Source organism: Ixodes scapularis, unplaced genomic scaffold (genome assembly GCF_016920785.2).
Source record: "Ixodes scapularis isolate PalLabHiFi unplaced genomic scaffold, ASM1692078v2 PGA_scaffold8__174_contigs__length_109621045, whole genome shotgun sequence".
Classification (NCBI taxonomy): domain Eukaryota; kingdom Metazoa; phylum Arthropoda; class Arachnida; order Ixodida; family Ixodidae; genus Ixodes; species Ixodes scapularis.
In genome coordinates, this window is record NW_024609883.1 from 61096611 (window position 1) to 61118627 (window position 22017).

The 22017-nt window shown below is 43.9% G+C and overlaps 1 long non-coding RNA gene across 1 annotated transcript; it reads right to left on the reverse strand.

Moving 5' to 3' along the window:
- Nucleotides 1-17125: 17125 nt before the first annotated feature.
- LOC121833520 lies at nucleotides 17126-20733 on the reverse strand. The gene is made up of 2 exons (XR_006076745.1): nucleotides 20590-20733; nucleotides 17126-17278 (listed from the first exon to the last, which is right to left on the reverse strand). It is a non-coding gene; the product is annotated as an uncharacterized LOC121833520 (long non-coding RNA).
- Nucleotides 20734-22017: the final 1284 nt, after the last annotated feature.

Sequence of the window (22017 nt, forward strand, 5' to 3'; positions counted from 1 at the left end):
CCAGCACTGACCCTTGAGGTACCCCCGAAGTTACATCTACGTATTCTGATCTTTTACCCCCCGAGGACGACGCACTGTTTCCTCCCACTCAGGTAGTCTTTTATCCACCGGAGCACATTACGGTCGATATTTAAAGCACTCATTTTGTCTAATAACAATTGATGCGAAACAGAATCGAACGCTTTGCGGAAATCCACAAAAATGGCATCCGTTTGCAGTCTGTTTTCAGCCGCACTAACTAAACCATGATAGAGCTCAATTAATTGGGTACTGCAGGAGACACCTCTACGAAAACCGTGTTGGTTAGGGCAAAAAAAGTTATTATCTTCTAGGTACTTAATTATACTACTATAGACAATATGTTCAAATATCTTACATGATATACAGCTCAAGGAAATCGGCCTGTAATTGTCAACAATTGATTTTGGACCATTTTTATGAATTGGTACAACATACGTTTGTTTCCATTCTTTAGGGAGCAATCCGCTTTCAAGAGATTTACAAAAAATTACATAAAAGTATTCTGAAACTATACACGAGCAGGCTCTTAATACCTTGGGGGACATCTCGTCTGGACCGACGGCCTTGTCTTCTTTTAAAGAGTTTAAGCAATTTCTTATTCCCTCTAGCGCGATTATGACGGGAGGCATAGCATTTTCCACTCTATCTGTAAGAATCGGCAAATGTTCGTAGTCACCGTTTTTGAGAAATATTGACTGAAAATAATCATCGAAACAATTAGCTTTAGTTGTATTATCTGTTATGACTCTACCAGTATTTGTAATACTCGGAATGCCTGTTCTTTCTTTTCGTGTTTTTCTAAGGTAACTCCAAAAGGCTTTCGAATTTATGTTGATAGCCCTTGCCAGTCCAGAGAAATAATCCTCCTTGGCCGTACTTATGGTGCTCCTATAAACTATATCCAGCTCTTTTAGACGGTACTCAAGATTGGCAGTAGGATTTTTTTTTTTATACTTGGAATACATACGTGAGCGTTTTCTAACTACTTTTTTTACTTTATAATTCATCCAAGGTTTGTCGGGTTTTGGTTTGTCCTTTACATATTTACAAGGAATGCGCTTATCGACAAGCTTTGACAGCAGATTTCTGAAGTCAGTCCACAGTGAGTTGGCATCATAAGTCAATGATTTTGACATAAACATATTTAGTTCGTCCTCTAGATCATTTATAATTTCATTGCAATTGGCCTTACCGTAGATGTACACTTTTTTAACATCGTGGCTGGCAGGGACTAATTGCGGCAGGATAAACTTAGCAGTAACTATGTGATGGTCGCTTATTCCCGGTAGGACACTCACACATCGAACCACATTTGGGTCATTGCATAGTATTAGATCTAGAATATTGGCACCTTCTAGTAGCAGTCGAGACATACTGCTTAAGGCCATACGTACTGATTACATCCAGAGTGTCGAACCGATAATTTTATCGGTTCGGTTCGGGTTCGGGTTCACGGCTTTCGGTTCAGTTCCGGTTCAGTTCCGGGCGCAAAAAATAACGGTTCAAACCGGTTCGAACCGGTTCAAACCGGTTTGAACCGCTAAATTGAGAATATATTTTCCGCGTTGTTCTGTCAATAGGCACTATTTAGGCCGTGAAACTAACTGCTGTAAACGATCTGATTTTTGCGAGGACCTCTTCTTGAGAATTTCGCGAATCGCCTACAATTCGCGAAAAATGGGTCCCGCGAAAAATTTCGGTAAAATGTAAACACATTGAAATTTATATTGAGATTCCACCGCGGTCGAGAAAATTACAACCCGCGAATTATTCCAAAACTTCAGCTTTGACCTAGATCGCGAAATATTGAGCCCACGAAAAATAAGTCTTTAGAGTATTTAGTTTTCTTCTTTTTTTTTATCGTTTGTTCAATCCAGTTTTATTTTCAGGTACAAAAATTATAAAATTCTGTTATTTATTCCTACACAACAAGAAAAGAAAATTTACATTAACATACAAAACGCCGAGTTCATACGACTCAACATCTTTTCGTTTACCAGAGTCACATACATTGTACCTGAATCGAAATGTTTTCGCGAAGTGAAGTAGGTTGCCTAAAATACCCGTGATTGGTACAACTTTGTATCGCAGTATCAGATGTTGAATCGTGGTTTTGCCCTTGAACTAAGGAATTAATTACAGTGAATAAAATCATGAAATGGGCACCTCGTCGCATATATACCATAAAATGTGTTTTACGGAATACCTTTCACAATATATATATATATATGATGACGAGAGGACTGAGCTTAAGGCAATATAATTTTCAAAATGTCACGAAAGTCACGGGACAAGTCCTTCCAGTCTATATTTTATAGAAACACTAAGCGACAATTGCAATGCTTGTTTTTGTAACTAGTATTGTTTGCTCTCAGCACCATGATGCGGGCGACGAGTCATGCGAAAAGGAGTGGCTGAAATTGTTCACTCTAATCTATGGGGACCTTCGTACTGAGATCGAATCTGACCTAAAACAGTGCTTACCCATGTGTACATTTTCTTATATTGGATAAACTGGCATAGCCTGGATGTTGTGGTTTGCTCTTGACAAAATGCCGGTCAATTTAATTTGCAAATTAGCATCACCCTCGCTAATTGATGATTTTTGTTAAATAGAACAGAGTGGTATTTCGTGCTCTACTCAATTCGGAAGCTACTTAATCGGACACTTTCTGAGAGTTTAAGTGTGCAATCGTCATAGTTCCACCATTCGTTCCAGTAAAAAAACGCGATAATAAAAACACATAAAAAAGGCGATAATAAACTTCTATATATTTGAGAAGTTATATATGCGTGAGGAACATATAGGTATTTAAATTAGCTTCAACATAAAAAAAATATTTAAACCTTTTCCAAATCACCTATAACGTGTCTATAGAGGATAAAAGCGCCGAAAAAATTTGCAGAAGATCTTTCAGATAATTTAAAGGTGCATTTACTTATCTATCTTTGAGGTGAGGATCTTCTATTTATGCTGCCAAATATTCCGACAGGAATTAAGTATATTTTTATTATCATCGATAAATTTGACTTTATGAAGTTCACATAACCGCCTGAGACCGACACGGAAGGACGATACTCGAAAATACGCCAGCTGTTGAGTCTTCGGCAACGTGCTTTTGTTAGCTGTTTTGCAGTGTAAAACACTGGGTTGCAGGGTATGCCAAAAAACACTGTGGTCACATGATATATCGGATGGCAAATACACGAAATGAGCAGAAATAAGGAGATGACACGCAATTTTTTCTAAATAATCCCTTACACAACGCTTTACTGCAAAAGAGATGCATAGAAATGCATAAAATGATATTCCTAATTAAACATAGATTCCGCGCAGGGCAAAGGAAGATTTTATAAATCCTAATATAAATCACTTTTGGGCATCAGCTTACCTCAGCTCGAAACGCCGCGAGATATTACTTCGGGAGGCTAATGTTATCTTAGGTTCTACGTGCACTTGTTTTGGAACCTTACTTCACGACTCTGTTCTTTATCAGTCATGTGCTCCAACATCTCATTAGGCTGCCGTATTTCATCGCGAGACTGCTATAAATACTACACAACTTTACACCTTGGACGTCTACTGCTGGTGTTGCGAACGTCGCACTTCACCAGAAAGCTGAAGTATTTAACATGGTTTGCGCGTGACGTGATCGCACTAGATACTGGTTGTCATTGCGAGTTGTTCTTGCTGAGAATATCAAATTCGGTGGGGCCAAATGCACGCTGCAAAAGTTTCGCGCTCAGTGCAAGCTGTGTATTTGAGAGGCACACATTTTTCTTGTTGGTGCATCGGCGTTAGGCACGGCGCGAGTAACTCGCACGACGAAAACGTGCTTTCTGGCAAGAGTGTTTTTACAAATAAAAGTTTTACCAACTACCCATCTGTCACTACCGTTTCCAGGCCACGCTTTGTAGTCTGCGCCGAAAATGCGGGGCAGAGGAATCTTTACGACACAGTATGCTTTAAAACTACTCCCCTCCCCACTCCCTTTTTTTTTTTTTTTTTTTAGTTGCTTCTCAAGATACTTTTTGTTCCTCAGGGATTGCCTGCTCCGTATTGAGTGGTGTTCACTCGACAATTATATTTGTGTCACTTGTTAACAGTAATTCTTCCTTGCTTTTACTTTGCACCACACTGTGAAGTTTAAACAAAATACAGGGCGGTCGAAACTTGGAAAACTTGAGAACGACACTCCTGTGAGACTTAGAGCGGTGCTATCCCCCTGAGGCCACTAGGATCTTTCTTTTCAGGTATCCCTCCCGTACACACTAATAGTTTCATGTAACGTCGGACTAATACGTCACATTTAGACCCTTTAACACTTCTATTCTCGGGACAACTTTTAGAGGCAGTTCAGCAATAACGAAAACATGTTTGGGAGCCTCAAGGGCGTGCATACATGTAAAATGGGTCGTGCAGCATTTTTTTTTACCTTAAGTTCAATAAATACCGCTAAAATGTAATCCCTGACGTTGATAACTTACAAAAGCATCCATTAGTTTGCCCCTCCGCGAAATGGAAGACAGTCGAAAGAAAGAAATGAAATTGCTTTCCCCTCCTCAACTCGCAATTAGAACTATCAGCCACGTGATCTGATCCTAATATACACACCGTCAGTGTTTATCATAGTCATACGCAGGGTTGGCAAAGCAGAGAGCATGGGCTGATCTTCAGATATAGTTTTAGTTGGGCTACAATGCCCGAGCCCCACTAAAGCGACAAACAGAAACAAACGACAGCGGCTAGCCTTAAACCAGAGTATTTCGCGATTTGACAGGCTTCGTAGAATAAAGAAGGCTATGCTCAAACATGAGTATCATGCACACGATGGTACCATTTGCAGGCTTGTAAACGCTCGTGCTAACTTCTCGAGCACCGAACAACTCAAAGCCGTATAAAGGTACCATCGCGAACATGCTGCATGTGTCTGAGGCTTGTCGCTGTCGTTTGTTTCTGTTTCTAGTTCTAGTGGGACTCGGGCCCATCATAATCTTTGAGTTGAACACGAGCCGTCACCCGAATGTTTGGCGATGCTGGTTGTCATGAACCAGAGCATTCGACTCGGGATCATGACAATCGGGTACATCATTGTGTCACGCGACTCTCAGTGCGAAGTTGTGATGTCATGTGACGTCACGGTATCAACAACGTTAATAGATCTAGCGACGTCCTTAATTTGAATCTACGCGGTGAGTCACGTGACGTCACGTGATGTGACATTACTTGACAGCATGTCCTGACATCATGACGTCACGTGACGATGTGACACATGGCTAATCACAGTGCCAATAAGAAAGCGCCGCAGAAAACCAGGATTTATTATACATTGCAATTCTGTATATGACGATTTGATCAATATAGGAACACAGCTGCCAGTTTTTTTATTCCCAAATAATAAATTTGTAATACTAACAAAAAAAAAAAAAATACCGCGAACCGTTTTGAACCGGTTACCGTTATATTTTTTCCCGGTTCAGTTCCGGTTCAGTTCCAAGATGGCGGCGAAGATTTCGGTTCGGTTCAGTTCCGGTTCGGCTAAAAATAACGGTTCTGTTCCGGTTTTCGGTTCGGTTCGGTTCCGGTTCGACACCCTGATTACATCATTAAATGCCAAAGAAACGCCACCGGACGGTGTATTCCCGTCCCATTTTAAATCAGGCAAATTAAAATCCCCAGCCAATATAAAACGATCGTCAGGAAGTGTGGACAAGATGGAATCTAATGACCTGATAGCCTCAACGCTGGCTCCCGGAGGACGATAAAAGGAACCCAATGCCATCGTGCCCATTTCCGGAGTGCTTAATCTGCACCATACGGATTCTACGTCGTTAAATGAATATCAATCTCTACACTGTGGAACAATTCTTTGACCATGATAACTACACCTCCTCCACGAGCATTTCTATCTTTCCTATAAACCCGATAATCACACGGAAATATTTCAGAGTCTTCGATTGAAGCGTCCAACCATGACTCAGTTGCGAAAACAATATCGGGATTAAAAATCTGCAAAAGCCCATTGAAGTCATCAATTTTATTTTTTATGCTTTGACAGTTAATCAGGAGGACGCCACACTCAGTCACGGTTTTCAATGCTGAAACAGGTCGTCATTGCTTATTTAATTTGATCACAGATTCTGTAATATCATCCCATCCATGGGCGTCACCATTTATGATTAGCTTATCATGCACAAGCGAAACCTTGTCCTGGCCGTTTTGTTTCCGTGCTTTGCCAACCGCCCATAGCCTACGACGAATTTCCCTGACACGAGGTGAAAAATCCCTCGAAACGCCGTAATTACTACCTTTAAGTTTCCTACCATTACTAAGAATGTTTTCTGTGTCCTTGTAGGATGCGAAATTTACAATAATCGGGCGGTTATAGTTAGGTCCGTACTTCCCGATCCTATGGGCTCTCTGAACTTCCCCGAACGTTATCTACAGTCTATCCTGGCAGAAGGCCCCAACCAGATTTTCGGATGCTTCTCAACTCTCGCGGGGCTCCCGATCTTCGATACCGTAAAAGACAAGGTTTAGTCTTCGGCCACGATTTTCCAAGTCATCGAGTTTCCTAACCATATCGTCCGCATTCTCTGACAAGATACGGACCTGGTTATAAACTCGTGATGTGTCACGCTCTACATTTTCAAACGTTTGCATTTTAGATTCTAATGATTCAATCCTAGTTCCAAAGTCGCTGATCAAACTATCCAACCTTGTTTGTCTTTTCTCGATGTCGTCAAGTTTGCTCAAAATAGCTGACTGACCCTTCTGTAGTTGCTGTAGTATGATAGCCATATCAGTGTCAGGGCCAGGATTTTCCTCGACATCGCCTGCTAGAATCAGCAAGCTTATAAAAAACACTTTCATATACAGTAGTAAGTTTCGTGCTCTTTGTGGGAAAGGCAGCAGCAATAGAAATCTATCGTCACTACGGTAACAGGGAGCATTTTCCCTTACCTGTAGAAGACAGAAGTTTCCGATTATACAGACATGTTGGCGCGATCGCTGCCGCCTTTCCCACCGAAGCCAGATCGGTCGAAAACGGTCCTTTTGTGCCGTTCATCCAGGATGTCAGCTGACGTTCCCGAACGGAGGCGATACAGACTGTCATGCCGGAAGTGCTGAGTGGTCCAGCGATGATCAGGTTGTTGGTTACGGTGCGGCTACTCTGGTTTAGCAAAGCTAGGGGGATCATGCTGTTTTATTTTCTTCTTGATTTCCACCTTAAAATGCCATGCAGCTCAGAACAACGAGTACACAACGCATGAAAGTAGCACTTCCCGAACGTTAGACCGCTAGAAAAGTAACACCTCAGAGAATACACATACCACATTTTCGTTTCGGGTATGTTTTGAACTAATCTTATTCACTATGCGAGCAAAAATCGATGCAAGTGCTGAAAGCAATTATGCAATTTCGACGTTTTTGTAATTCGGTAATTTAAATAGCTGTATTTTTTAAAGAAAGTAAGGATATCGTAGTTAAATAAGAACTTCCGTGCTAAAACGTGCAGTGCGAAGTGAAGACAATTACTTCATTTTAATGTTCATAAAAAAATATGCTATATGGCATTGATGGCACCGTTTCCTTTCGCACATTATGTGATGTCCTCTAACGCGAAAGTACCGACGTAGAAGCGATGTGGGGGCGACACGAAAAAAAGTATTTCTTGCAGTGAACCAAGTGTTGCAAACTTGGAAAGCATCGGAATGACTCAGATTCACTGCGGAGTTGATACTAGGGGAAGATAAGACGGGGGGGGGGGGGGGGGGGGGGATTGATTGATTGATTTCGAGTCAGAACATCCATCGAGTCAAATTATCCATTCGTGGATGTTTTGTCTCGATGGATGTTCTGACTCGATGGATATTTTAACTCGGATGTTTGTTCTGACTCGATGGATGTTTTGACTCGATGGATATTTAAACTCGGATGGATGTTCTGACTCGATGAATCTTGACCCCATCGATGTTTAGACTCGGATGTATGTTCTGACTCGATGGGTGTTTTGACTCAATGGATGTTTTGACTCGGATGGCTGTCATGAATATTTTGACGAGTTGAATCTTCTATCGTTTTTTGCCTGAAAGGAGAGAGCTGTTGTGTATACGACTTTTGACGATATGGTAAGCAAGGACCGTTTGCATACGCTCCTAGATAAAATTTAATCATTTATGATGGAAGAAATTGAGTTCGTTCTTTGACGGAAGTGGATAGGATATGTTTTTATTTCTTTACAATTATTCGAGCTGTGAACTGCCTTTACAATTTTATTATCTCATTGAGACATTGCCAGTTATTTAGGCTATTTAGTAAACGTGCGTTTTCATATGTATTCTGTGATTCCGATTTCTTCAATTTTCCTCTACCAGTGTTAGTTACTTTTTGCTTATTTTCTGTTTTGTAAGATCATTGCTGTTGTTTTCTTTGATCCCTGCTTGAACCACTCATGGTCTGTAGTTTTTATTAATAAATAAATAAACATAATATGAAAGTTAATATCGGCAGGGGAAGGCAAAACGGAGCGAACCTTTTATTTTCTTTTGTTTTATCACTGTATTATTGGGTGTACGCTCGTCAGTGTCCCTGTGTCGTTCTTGTAGCTTAACGGAGTGTAAAATAAAACAGTATTTTGCTGGTCCACTCCACGACGGCGCGGTGGCAATGGCACTCGAAAGCGACGAGCGGTAATGTTACGTGATCACGCGACGTGGTTTAAGATTGGAATTCCCTTGCATTGCTGGTAAAATCCGCTGCTCTGCCGTCTCGCGTGGCGTTTTATTTGCTGTCGTTTAATCCGCGTAGGTCGAGGGCACGCTGCTCTGCGATTCGTGCCAGTTACGTGAGCCCCAGACAATGGACAAGGCCGTTTGAATCCATATAAAAATGCTAGGTTTTTAGACTGCCTTTAAAAAAAAAACAGTGTGACAAGTGTTTTTTTTTATTATTTATTTAGGTTTGGTGTATGTCAATCTGTTTCTAAGAGATCCGGAAAGAAAAAAAACTATTTTTTTTTTTCAGGCAATGTGGGGTAACAAATTTTAGCAATTCATTCAAAAGCAACGTGATAAAAATCATCCAAATAAAAAAAAAAACTATATTATTTTTTACACGAAAAGTTAGAGCACTCTCAAGCTTGTGATGGTGAAACATTTTTCAAGACAGAATGGCTCTGTTCTAAAAGTATTTTCTTCGCCGCATAAATTCAAAAGAGAACAGTTTTTTTTTTTTTTTTTTTTTTTTTACTACACAGGGGTGGGAGCAGCAGAGCGCGCGATGGGCTGAATCCGAGTCTGCGCGATTGCTCGAGCTCGTGGCTCGAGGCCCTTCAGAGAAGTTAATTTCACCTCGCCAGTCAATGGACCGATCTCACTAATCGTTCGGCGCATGCGTGACGCCGCCATAACTTTAGTTCTCAGGAGGCAGACGGCCGTGCACGCAAGGGCTCGTGCCTTCTCGTGCTTTACACGGGCAGTGCTCCAGCAAGGTTATCGCACGTGCAGAAAGACTAAGGTTCCCTCGATGCATTGCGGCAGCGGTGGCGTAGTCAAACTGGCTGGTGAGATCGGTCTATTGCTTCCAACTTTGAGGGAGAATGCCGCTGAGTGAATTGAAGGAAAAGAATGGTCGGTTGCTCTCAAAAGTGGACTGCAAGCATCACCAAACTTTGATAGCAAACAAACATCGTTGCCAGCTATCAACTCAACGGTACAGCAAAAGGAACAGCCACGTAAGCAATACATGCCCGAGCTTGCTGCATTGATGCAGACAACTACCAGGAAAATTTGAGGATTAAAAGTCAACCCTGAAGCTTCAGTGCACCAGATGTCAGTGGCCGCACATGACGTATGATTACAAGACAGCATCAGTCGGTCAAAGTTGCCACTCGACCAAACTGAACACCGACGTGCCAGGAGCGTCATCCGACAAGGTCCTCAGGTACTACGACTGAACGCCTGACACGAGACTGTCGCAGAAAGAACTCGTTATGGAACCATTTACTAAGAATCAATAATTATGTAATCAAATGGAAATAAACATATTTGATACACTAACCAGATAAACACAATTCCGCTTGCCTTCACGCTTTGAAAGTCTATACACCGAGAATTGTGCTCACTGCACGCTCTGGACCCTACGAGGACACTCGCATCTCTGACCCTTCAATATTAATTAATGGGACATACCAGACTGGCAGACTTGTTGCATAAGGCTGCACTCGTTCAACCTTTCCTGAACATGTGGTGCATCCGAAAACCAACTCCAGTGATCTGAAAATGTTATTTATTAATTTATTCCCTAGGGGCCTTCGCAATCATTGCAGAGAGGATACTTAAAACTACACACATGATAATAACATTAAAGCAGACAGCTGTAACTTGTTAATTGCAAAAACAAACACACCTCTGAGCATATAGTTTAATAGTATGTGTTGATGCATTGTTATATAGCAGGACACTTCCTATACGTATGACACAATAGACCCTTTGCAGAACCACATCAAGCAACACAACTGTCACCATTTTTTTCGGCGTAAAGCACACGAATGGGCCCCAGTTCACGTCGAACGCTAATGCAGCATTTGAGTCCAATAGGCGCTGAGCCGAATTCACAGGGATGGCGGACATAACATTCTTGTCGAACAGATGCCCAAAGTATGAAAGCCTGGGGTAATTAGAGCAGTAGCTACTGTAATTCGTTTCATCAGAATTTGGCAGACTGCAAAGGCTACAGTCTCGGTGAGTCAATATGCACATTGGAGAGAGGCACATGACAACATATCATCAGAGTGCTCGTCTGCACAGATTTGTCACACACCTTCGCTCCGTCTCTCTGATTGACTCGAGGGGGCTGTGGCGGTTGGCCTTTTTCAAGTTACGGTGATACGAAGTATAGGCAGCCCACACTTTTGAAAAGAGTCTATTGAAGAGGCCGAAAGGAATGGTAGTCAACATTTTTCAACAAGACTGCTCTCCAGGCAAGGGATGAACACAAATATGAATCATCTTATTCAGGTAATTAGAACAATTAAATAATTGACCGACTAATACAATGCACTCTTGATGGAAAAGAGTATTGCTGCAATAAAACCTACGAAAGAAAAAAATGTGCAGTTAATTTATGCACGCACCAAAACAGTTGTTCTTATAGCACGTCGAATAGCTTTGAAGCAGGTGCCTGCAACGATTTATTCATCCCCACATTCACCAAAACGTCATCCTCGTAGCTGAAAATAATTGTGCATTTTGCACTCAAAAAAAAAAAAAAAACAGGAATGAAATTGATTGAATGTAGAATCGTCGATTAGCACTAAAGGTTAAAGATCGCAGGAGCTTCCTCGCTAAAAGTTGCTATAGTTATTCGGTGACGCAGGGCTGAAACAACTTCCCCTAGGCCCTAACGCGACGTACACCTTTCGCTTCGATTCTCAGACATTCCAACGTTCAAACGAAGCTAGAAAAATGTGAATATTTTAAGCCTGAAGTTATATCGTAAAATTGTTGATAAGTGCAAAATGTAAAGATCGCAGGAGCTTCCTCGCTAAACGTAGCTGTGATTATGCAGTTACCTAGGTCCGAAACGAATTTCCCTAGGGCCTACATCCGACGCATTCATTTCGCGTCGATTCTCAGATATTTCAACGTTCAAACAAAGCTAAAAAAATCTGAAAATTTCATGTTAAAAGCACTCAAAGTTCTATCGATCTTCGAACACATCTCGGAATCCGAGCACCGGTACGGCGATACGGCTGATGTTGTCTCACAGGTGTTAATATCCAGATAATCCAGAGCGATCTTGCGCAAAAAGGGTAAAAAGTATCATTCCTTCATATTTTCACATTATACCTGCGTTAGCGAGCACGAAGAAGCCCGAAGTTGTCGGAAAGCAGCTGCACAGACAGGGTTGCCAGGTAGTTTCTAGCTCAAACCGGCAAAAACCAGACGGTGTAGCCCAAAAGTAGCCAAATGCAAAAGATTTACGTAGCCAAAAAGTAGCCATATTCTGTAGAGCTCAAAAAATCGTGCGCTCGAATGTGCAAGCTGAATTCGAAAGCACTGCGTTTGCATATGAGGGTTTAGGAGCAGCTTGCAAGATCTATTACACCTTGAAATGTACCGAACACTTTATTTAAAACACAAAAGTACAAACATTTTTCACATGCGTTTTTGCAGTCACAGAGTTATGAAGCACTCGCTCGTGCTTAACTTACTCGCCTCATACATGATTCCGTGTTAAAACGGGCAAAAACTTCTTCAGTAGGGTTGATGTCCTTACAGAGCTCGTTCTTCCCAAGGAAAGCAAACTTTACCAAACTTTACATAGAGGACGTTTTGAAGAGTTGGAAGAGGCATGTTCTTCTTTAGGCCTGACTAATTGTGAGGGACACGTGACTGAATACTCCCTCCACGGAGGCATTCGACATGGGCAGCGTCGGGAGCGGGATGGCAAGCTCGGATAACAGCGGAAACAGGGTTGCTCCTGCGCATTGATCTTGGGCCTGTTCGGAATAATCATCGTCCCAAATCTGTTGTCGTTTGTTATGCCTCATTGTACTTTAAGAAACTTCCATGTTTCGCGGAAAAGCCTCCTTTGTTATATCCAGTACAAAGCGTGTTTGCGGGCTACACCAAATTTTGCAGGATGTCTTGGGTTGCCTTCAGTATCATTTTTCCTCGGATGAGATGCTTCCTGTAGGAGGATGGCGGGGAAACTCGAGGAAATAAGAGACGCCAGTAGGAGGCAGAAAGAACTTGGGAGCATAAAATAAGCCACAATTAATACAAAAGCGATGTTGTCAGAGCTGACTCTAGGTCACGGTAGCTCACTTGAGCTAATTGGTTCTGGCATCACTCCCACAAATCTTCACGCAGAAAATCCCTGAAAGCGGGAATTCAGAAAGGGTGGACTGTCGCTTTGTGTCCATGCTGAATTGTCTTTTGTAGATCTACTTTAAACAAAGCAAAAAAAAAAAAAAAAAAAAGTGCCACGCCAGGATTTAAAATAGCCCAAAAATACACACATAGCCAACCGCCGAATTTCGACGCCAAATGCATGACAAAGTAGCCCAATTTGGCTATTAATAGCCAAACCTGGCAACCCTGGCTGCACATCACGGCTACCGCGCACCGAACAAACTCGCATCCGCCAGCTCTGGGCGCTGCCATCTGACCTGTGACGTCACGGCTCTTGGGAGGTCACGTGACGAGTGGCCACATTTGCGTACAACATGGCGGCAACCGAGGGGGCTGCCACTTCCGAACTTCCGGTTTATCACTCTAAGCCCCTCTACCTCGTTTGTTCAAAGCCACATGATCGCGCTTGTAGCATCGGCTGCGACTGAGCTTAGAGGGGCACTGACACCCCAAAGGTCGTGTTTTTATGATTTTTTTTATTGTCTAAAACGATGCAACTTGTATACTCCGTTTCACCTTACGTAGGACCGCAGCGGAAGGCTGGGGGCTGTGACGCGACCCAGACAAGTTGTTCCTACGCATCGCGAAGTAGTGCGTCAAAGTCCGTGGGCAGTACGAAGCGTGGATATGCTTAGCCTTAGTTTAATATTTTTGTGTCGTGTACCATCAACACAAAAACAAATTTTGTATTCAAGAAGAGCTTTCAAACGTGATATTTAATACATAATTAGGTAGCATGTCCATCAGTGGCATGTCCGGAGAAATTAAACGTTTAGTTGGCAACGTTGCCGTTGTGTTCGTTTCTTCATGCGTTTGGTTCAGGTTTGCTTTCCATTTTATGACGTTATCTTAAAAAAAATGTTTCTTCCAAAGAGTAGTTTTTTTTATTTAACAGTTATTGTACACTCTGTAAAACTCTGATAAATGTTTATTGGAAGCAATCATTTCAACTTTACAAATACTTTTTGCCCATGTTTAAGATGTCACGTGACAAATTGTCGTTGTTTGCGTAATGGCTGCGGCATCGTAGAGCATGTCTCCGTCAAAGGCGCCGGTACTTCCATCACCAGCTCGCTTCCAGATGGCATTTGCTAAAACCTCGTTTGGAAAAGAGGCGCGTCAAGTTGACTCGTTTACTACAGTAATTGGGGCCAACATCGTTAGCTGCGAATTCGCACAGTTCGAAGCTCAAGGGGCCTTCGCGCGTCGGTGCCGTCTCGGAAACGTTCGAGGATTCAGAAGGCTGTGTTCACCGGGATCACGACGGACGAGCTGGTAGGCCATCGTAGTGAATGGAACAGAAAACATCCATTGACAACATGTCTGGTTGCGCCGTGAAGCGGAGAATTATTCGTCGATGCCGCATGGTTTTTGCGAAATTGGAGAAAAGAAACAAAGTAGCTTCATACCGCCGTGCGTGATTCGTGACTCGCTCTCCGAGAGCGTTCCCCTTACGTCGCGGCAGTCACATTAGGAGTTCTTGTTAAACCCACGCACGGTTTTGCAGCAAAAACTACGAATTAAAACACTCACTTTGCTTGCTCTTTCACTTTTATTTACCGATTTATAAAACACTGGCCTGTGCGTTCTGCATGCGAGCAGGAGTATGCGGCGAACTTCCAAGCAAGCAAGAGCGTTTCGGTTAAAGTCAAGGTTCGATTGTTACCGCTTACCTGAATTGTTGAGTGATTTAAAACGTGTAGATGGGTTTCTGCGTGCCACAAGTAAAGCGAAAGGCTTCTGCGGACCCTCCTTCTGCTCGACGGGTAAAGCTATCTGCGTAAGCCTATCCCACACAGAAAGGCGACAAAACCGCCGCGCGTCGATCTCACAACTCCAGAATGCTCCAGTGTTCCGTAATAAGCGAAAAACATCACACAAAGTCAGGTATGCTAATCGAAAACAGCAGATGCGATCGGTTCATCCCCAGTGAGCCCACCTAAACCTTCCTGCCGGCGCCATTACAACCCGCGCGCTGATACCGCTGATACGCGCTTGAGGAGCAAGCTGACGTCACTTCTAAACATGAGCTTGATTGGCTCTGGCGGTTCGTAGCTTTGGCTCTGGGTCCAACGTAATGTGAAACCATGGTGGAAGAAATACATTTAGGTGATGACTCTGTCTCGCGCGGCGACCACATTATGTTCGGCGCACCGAGCGCGCTTCACTCACACGGAGATAGATGGCGCCCCCGTATAGATGGGCTTGTGAAGGCTTGTACAAAGGGCTTGTGAAGGAAATTATGCATTCTTTACTCGGTCCCTGTGTACTGTGTTGTGAAATGATGGATTTATGTTGGCGCACTGGCACTGACTGCCTTTTCTTCCGTGCAATTCCTGTTTCTTTTTTTTTTTTTTTTAACGAGAACATTTTAATGATGACTCAACGTGGCAAAAAGCTCGTATAAATATAAAACTTCCCGGCATAATCTACTGGGCCTTCAATAATTTAGAGTAATTTAGAGTAAACACCTGGGTCGTGCTCGCATGTTTTGTCAAACAACATGTTTGGTAACAGTTCCGTAAATTGTTTACACACATTGCGTGGCTTTATATGAGGTCGGGTGATTTTTTCCACCCTGCTCCTGCCTTGTTGAAAAAAATAAATTCTAATAATGTTACATAGTGGGGCCAAATAATTCTTCACATGCGCATACAGGTTTTAGCATTACAAATGGTTTATACATGCAATGTCAACTTGTACTGTGGAACATACAAACCTTGTGAGTAGAAAAAATTCCTATTTATGATGTCATAGTGACTGAAACGATGAAATACTATGATGACATATTGACTTTCATGATGAGACAGTGACAAAGTCAAACAATAGTAGCGGTTATAAGACATAAATAACTTTTCATCTATACTCTCACAATAGGGTGTCACCCCATCTTACAGGTAAAAAAATACCTGACAAACATTTTTGCTTTAAAATGTACATAAAAGCTGAATTCACTGCATACTACCAAAGAACGCTATCGCCTAAATCCTGTGTTTCTCGCCCATGCCCTTAAAGGGACAATGAAGGCAATTTCGGAGATCTTTTTGGCGATTGAACTGGGTTCCAGGCACGTCTCAGGCCACGTTGCCCAAATTTCAGCCGAAACCGGCGCTTGTGTGCCGCGCAAATCAATTAAACAGTCGCGGTAATAATCGTACCGAGATCGACTGGAGCGACGCCCCGAGAGTTGCGGGAGAAGCCAGGAGAAGCGGAGCTCACGTGACCGATGCGGGGCCAAGGAGCGCGACGTCACAAGAGACGCGTCAGCGATTGGTCCAAACGAGAGACGTGCCCTCGGTCACGTTTTGGTTCGCGATTTTTAGAAATACTGTTCTAATTTCCGCTTGAATAACCATCAAAAGCATAAATCGGATCGGAAATGATTACTAAACCGTAAATAAAGCAGCATCAGTGTTTTTTTTTTATTTGCTACGCTGGACGCGAAACTGGCAACGAGCAACTATGGGCCAACAAAATGAAATTAAAAAGGCAGTGTCTGCGTCGACCCGGTCTACGCAACGCCCAGCGTTAGGTAGACCCAGAATTCTGATTGGCTATTAAGAAAAGGTCACGTGTCTATATAAATTGAGTGAATTATTTTGTTAAGTTTATTTATATAAATTTTAAATTAGTAGAAATGAAATTATATTAGATATATTAAATGCATTTTGAGATAATTATTATATGCAATGTCACGTGTTACATTTGATGAGAAGCGGGAGAAGCCCTTCGTTTCCCGCGTTTTGACCGTTGTTTACCTTTTCGGCTCCTGGTGTTCCTGCAATCTTCGCAAGTCCACCTCCATTTGTCGTGAATCCCCGTTTCTGAGCGTTGATTTTCCCTTCTTGGTGTCTTGTTGATTTTTTTACGTATGTATTTCTTTCGCGAGATTCCGATTGCCTGTGTATTTAGCCCAAAACTGGGTGTACCACGTGCTTTGATATCTGGGGGTTCCGTGACTGGGGCAACTGGGGTTTCTCGTGGAAAGACCTTCGGCATTTTCCTATTGAAACCAGACGTGGCTGTCGAGATTCAGTCGATTCGTTCTTTTTGCGGCGATTAAGCGTCTGTTCGTCATGACTGCTGGATTGACGGTCATCCTCCCGAGGCAAAGCAGCCCGCGGTGGACGTGCCGAGGTTCTGCGGGAAAGAACAAGGATGACCGGGAGACCAACACTTTCTGCAGGAGCCACAAGGCAGGCCATGGTTTCATCGAACAGCCGGGAGTGGAGCGGGATGCTGAAGGATAGCGGCGCTCACTTCAGGGAGGTCAGTCGATATGTTGAAGTTTATTTCTTCATCTGTCATTTGATTACTGCAGCACACCAGCCTCGTTCTGAAAATAAGGATGCAGGGGTAAACGTTTGGCAAGCAGAGGCAGTTTGTGTGCTATATAGGTCAACATGAAATATTTGCAGTGGTATGCTCATAGGTTTAGCCTCTTGTCCAGTTAAAGGGGTCATGAAACGCTCTACCAACTTTTACCTGTTTCGCTTTCCTCCTCAACTCATAAATCGCGCATTCCACCAAACAGTTCAAGAAGACGAAAAGAAGGGAGGCCCCTCTCGCTCGGAACTTGGTTTGTGTACCCGGAGAGAGCCATTCTCCCCCTAGAAGATTAGCCCGTCGCTCAAAATTCAGACAAAAGTTTCTTTCCCTACCCCGTTCACCCCTAAGCTGACAGTGCTGTGGAAGCTAGGTGCTCCTTGGGCTAGCCACACTTTTGCCACGTAAGCGTGGCAAATGTGACTGCAGAGAATGGTCAGGTGATGAAACGGAGGTGGCCGATTGGTCCGGCAAGCGCGTAGCTTCCACCACAATGTCAGCTTAGGGGTGAAGGGTCTAAATGAGGTCCGGTTTTGTGTGACGTCAGTTTGGAGCCGATGACACGCTTTTGGGACCGCGGATGTATCCCAGTGAAAAGGCAGAGCGGTTACGAAGGGGAGGAGGAACGAAATAGTCCGCTGTGTTTTCAAATTTTCGCACTGAATGTCAGGCTTTTGACTTTCTACCTTTTTTCTTTTGGCCCACTGAACGATGTTCTATTAGTAAAATCCCAATCTAAAATGATCTATACCAACCCAAAAATCGTTTCATGGGCCCTTTAAGACCATAACATGCTCTGCATGCTGACATTGTTATTACATCTTTCTTATGTTGACAGCTATTTTGCTTAACATACTCTTTGTGCCATCCCTACGAAAGCCCCAACAGAAGGGTGGGCCAGGTAATGGGCGAAGTCACATAGATCACTTTCCCCAAGCCCTTAATCTAATGACTAACAAGCCTACCTTCATAATTTTGTGCTCGAACCACAGTTTGCTCTTGCAACAGCGGCCACAGGGCAACCGTTGCCAACTGCACCACCTTGAAGCCCCTTTATGTTTCAAAAGTAGCGCAAGGTGCGCCGATGCACGAGGTACGTGCTACGTGTAGCCCTTGGGAAGATCATGGCAGCACAGCGCAGCACTGAGCTAAATTTCAGCCGCCATGTTCTTCCCAGAAGGTGGTGCCCGGCACAAGTCTCGAGCATTTCCACAACAATGAATGGTGCCGCTTTTCCCAGGATAGAAAGGCTTTACACCACCTACGAGCCATCGGAGCCAATCTTTTTAAGGCTGATCCACACATACAGCGGAGCGCTCAGTTAGCGCTTCATGAGCGCTGGAAGCAGCGCTCGGTTGTTGCTTTAGCAGCGCAGTGTAAGCGCGCTCCTTGTGCCGTGCTTGCTGCTGCGAAGCAACGCATGCACGGCGATTCCGTTGTTATTTTTCCTTTGGCATTGAAAGAAGAGGAAGTAAAAGAGCCGCTCTCCAAGCAAAGGGTCGGGCAAACGATTCAGAGTCATGGACTCTGAGCAACTAATTGATTGGGTACGACCTTATCACTGTCTATTCAACATGCGTGATCCTGATTTCAGAGACACGCAGTTAAAAAATAATCACCTTCTAAAGAGCTCTGTGTCCCGGTCCCTCGGCCTGGGATTGAGGTTCACCGGATACCCATCGATATCTCGGTGGCGAAAGATTTCGTGCACTCAGAAGGCTCTTCTGGGCGTTAAGTCGTCCACACACATATGCACTAATTGCGTATGTAAGGGCATTTGTCGCCTTTCTATTTCAGCATCCCACATGTCCGTCATGGTACTGTTGCACACCCAACCACAGGAACCTGAACATCAGTACACGTGCTAATCTGCAGCAATAACGGTCGTACAAGGAGCGCTACTAAAACGCTGATTGCGCGCTATATTAGAACTAAGTCACGCGCAAGGAAGCACCACATGAGCGCTCTTTGGAGCACTCACGTAGCGCTAACTTAAAGGAGCGGTGCAACGATATTCAATTGGAATGTTTTTCACTTGACACGAGCTTACTGGCACACCTGGGACTCAAGGATACTCACACGCAACGCCACTGGCCAAGAAACTTTTTTGTTGCGGCGTAATTTCAAGGACAAAAGCGATCATTTTCATTCAATCTCTCCTTTGCAAAATTTGATGACGTAACGTGGGTATCGCAGAACACCCAAGTGACGATATTTGAATGCGGTTCATAGATTGGACCCGAGCATTGCGTGGGCACTCGGCTTGGGCTCGTGATAATTACTAGCTCGAGAAGCATTCGGGTAGTCGCCCGCGTCCAATCGCTGCAACGACGACAACAGCCGAGCCATAACAATGTCTGGACACAGCGCGTGTCCTGTGCTTTGCCAACCCCAGCGCGTGGCTATGATCAACATTGGCGGCATATAATCGGCTACAGATCGCGTGGCCGCCTGTTCTGGTTGCGAGTTGAGGGGGTGAACGCTGCTCGTTTTTCTTTAATTTTTTTCTGGGACTTTTATTGCGTGGGGTGAATAACGAGCGCGTGTTTCATAGGTCATTAACGTTAGGGATCCGTTTTAAGTGGTATTTGCGCAAAGTACAAAAATTGTTGCATAGCTCCTTTAACGGTCCGCTGTATGTGTGACCAGGCCTTTACTTGACCTTGAAGAGGGTGACATGCGTAGAGCATATCAAGTGCTACGTTCGCAGAGCTGGGTTGGCTGAGGCGGCTTGGAGCATCCGCTGCGGTGGGACGTGATGTGAAACAGAATGTAGACCTGTTGCAAAAATACACATTGATGCTATAGTTGTTGAAATAGGGGAAGTACTCTCACTGTCAGTGGACGATTTTGCAAATGTGGGTGCTACCAGTAAGCACTGTAGAGAATGGACCTTTGCCTGTTTTCCGGTTCGAGAGAACAAAATGCATGTGTTGATAGGCTAGATGGGAACAAGGCTGCCATTTTGCTTGAAGCAAGGGCTCTGTGCAATTCCCAGTGGCAATGCCAAAGCGCTGTGTTGCATTCAGATGACGGCATCGGCACCAGCCGGGGGAGGGGACGAGTTTTTTTTTCGGTTTTCTTCCGAGAAATTGAATCTTGATGGAAGAGCGGCGTGAATTCGCATGGTCATAATGTACTAGATTCTAGTACACCATAGCACGGTGAAGGGGATTGACTTGTCAGGCCCTACAAAGGCTTGGGAGGCAAATAAGCGTACCCGACTACTGTAAACAACTTAATTGTTCGCAAATTTCTTGACTTAAAAATTTCTGCAAAAAACGCATCCCACCAATATATGGTAAAGAATATATAGCTCACCACTCCTCGCAAAATTTTCTGCGCATGAAATATTCTCCAAATTTGCGAAATATTGAGGCCGCAAAAATAAAGTTGTTCACAGTATGTGGAGCTAACTAGTCGTGGGTCAATAACATTAACGGCACTTTAGAAAAGCACTTCAGAAAGTTGCACGATTGTTACAATGATGTTTTTAAGACAAGAAAAGCATAGCTATAGACCCTTTCAGGCAACATTTCATGGGCGCCGGCATATTGACGTCACGTGACCCTGCCGCCATAGCCGACTTTCAGTTTCTCACCGTTCCCCCGCGTTGTGTGCTGCACAGGCCACTACCGGAGCTTTGTTTTCGTGTTCTTTCACGTTCCGTGTTGAAATTGTGTGTCTTTTCGATATTTCGGGCTTTTGTTTAATCATTTGATATCTATATTTCAACACAGCTCTCGTATTTTCGTATTTATGAAATGGAATCGGACAGCGAATGGATCGACGATAAATGATTATGATTTCAGAGACCAAGTTCATCCCGTTCTGGCGTTTTTCTCGCTAATAAAGGGCAGTCTACACCATTGCGACATATGCAAATTTCAACTGACGCAGTAAGGCTATCCAGTCGTGCTTCCCGCTGCATGTGCACACTTGTTTCTGTAAAGATGACCAGCATGTAAGCGATTTAGCTTGCGACGAGACGAGCGGTGGCGACGACAAGAGTCAGCGGCGAGCGACGGAGATTTCTTACTGTCGCTTGTCGTGTTACTCGGTTTTTGGGTTTCTAGAAAACGTCGCTCACCGTCCTGGTCGCTTGCTTCGTCGTTTCCTTGCGGTTCGCCTCGTCACACGACTGACCCAGCGACAGCGAAGCGGGTCACCGTCGCTTGTCTCATTGCTTGCCAAATCGCTTGCATGCAGTTTATACTTAAAATCGAGGCGCCAATGGTTCAACGTTGTGTGCTTGTAAATTAATTGAGTATAAACCACATGTAAGCGCTTTGGCGAGCAACGGCGACCCGCTTCGCTGTCGCTCGGTCAGTCGCACGACGAGGCAAACCGCATGGAAGCGACGGCGAAGCGACCAAGACGGTGAGCAACGTTTTCTAGAAATCCCGAAAACCAAGCGATGCAACGGGCAACTGTGAGAAATCTCCGTCACTCGTCTCGTCGCACGCTAAATTGTTTACATGCGGGTCGGCTTTACGGAAACGAGAGGAAACAAACATAGTTGGAATGCTACCCGGTCGAAGTCTTCTCGCTTGACCGCTTGTGTCAAAGCAGTCATCTTCGAAGTGCGCCGAACAAGGGACGTCAGTATTCTTGCGCAACCAACCATCCCCCCGCCGAACAGCATGCTCCCTCGCAGCATGCAAAGTATTGTCTTTAGGAAACCGGCAACGTGCAAACATGTTTAATGTTTTATTTTTCCGTTGAAATGCGTTTAATCATCTAGCTTTC